The sequence below is a fragment of the Coregonus clupeaformis genome, chromosome 9 (assembly GCF_020615455.1).
Source record: "Coregonus clupeaformis isolate EN_2021a chromosome 9, ASM2061545v1, whole genome shotgun sequence".
NCBI lineage: Eukaryota > Metazoa > Chordata > Actinopteri > Salmoniformes > Salmonidae > Coregonus > Coregonus clupeaformis.
The window spans coordinates 1,582,814-1,583,288 of NC_059200.1; the positions used below are offsets into that span (position 1 = coordinate 1,582,814).

Sequence of the window (475 nt, forward strand, 5' to 3'; positions counted from 1 at the left end):
CATTTCCTCAAGTGTTTCCTTTATTTAGGCAGTTGACTGTAGAATGGACAGAGGTATCGCTCAAGTCGCAACAAAATGGAATATAACGTTGCGGATAAAGTTTGGAATGACAATTTCATGTGTACACTATCTAAAGACCTGCATCACTATACTGAGAGCATTTGGAACCTTTGTTCATGTTTTTTCAGAGCCCCCATACTGTACAACGAGGATGAGGGAATTAATCGCTGGTTGCGGTAAGTTTCTCAAAACCAGGTGAAACTGCAAAAAAGTGTCTGGACCCTTCTATAACATGCCATTTACATCAAAAATAGAGATTTGGTTGTAAAAAAGCAAAATTCTCCTTTAGGTCAATGTGCAACCCATTTTTCTTTGTGACTTGGCTATTCATTTGCCCCCCAAAATGCTTTTTTTTTTTTTTTTACCTAAGAAACAACAAAAAACTGAACGTCATAGTTCCAAAATAACAACAAAG

At 36.8% G+C, this 475-nt stretch overlaps 1 protein-coding gene across 1 annotated transcript in view; it reads right to left on the reverse strand.

The window, feature by feature from the left end:
• Nucleotides 1-390: 390 nt before the first annotated feature.
• kdm6al (lysine (K)-specific demethylase 6A, like) overlaps nucleotides 391-475 on the reverse strand; it is a 35,890-nt gene continuing 35,805 nt past the window's right edge. The window contains exon 22 of the mRNA XM_045222435.1: nucleotides 391-475. This exon is cut by the window's right edge and continues 644 nt beyond it. The gene's annotated coding sequence lies outside the window, so the exon portion shown is untranslated.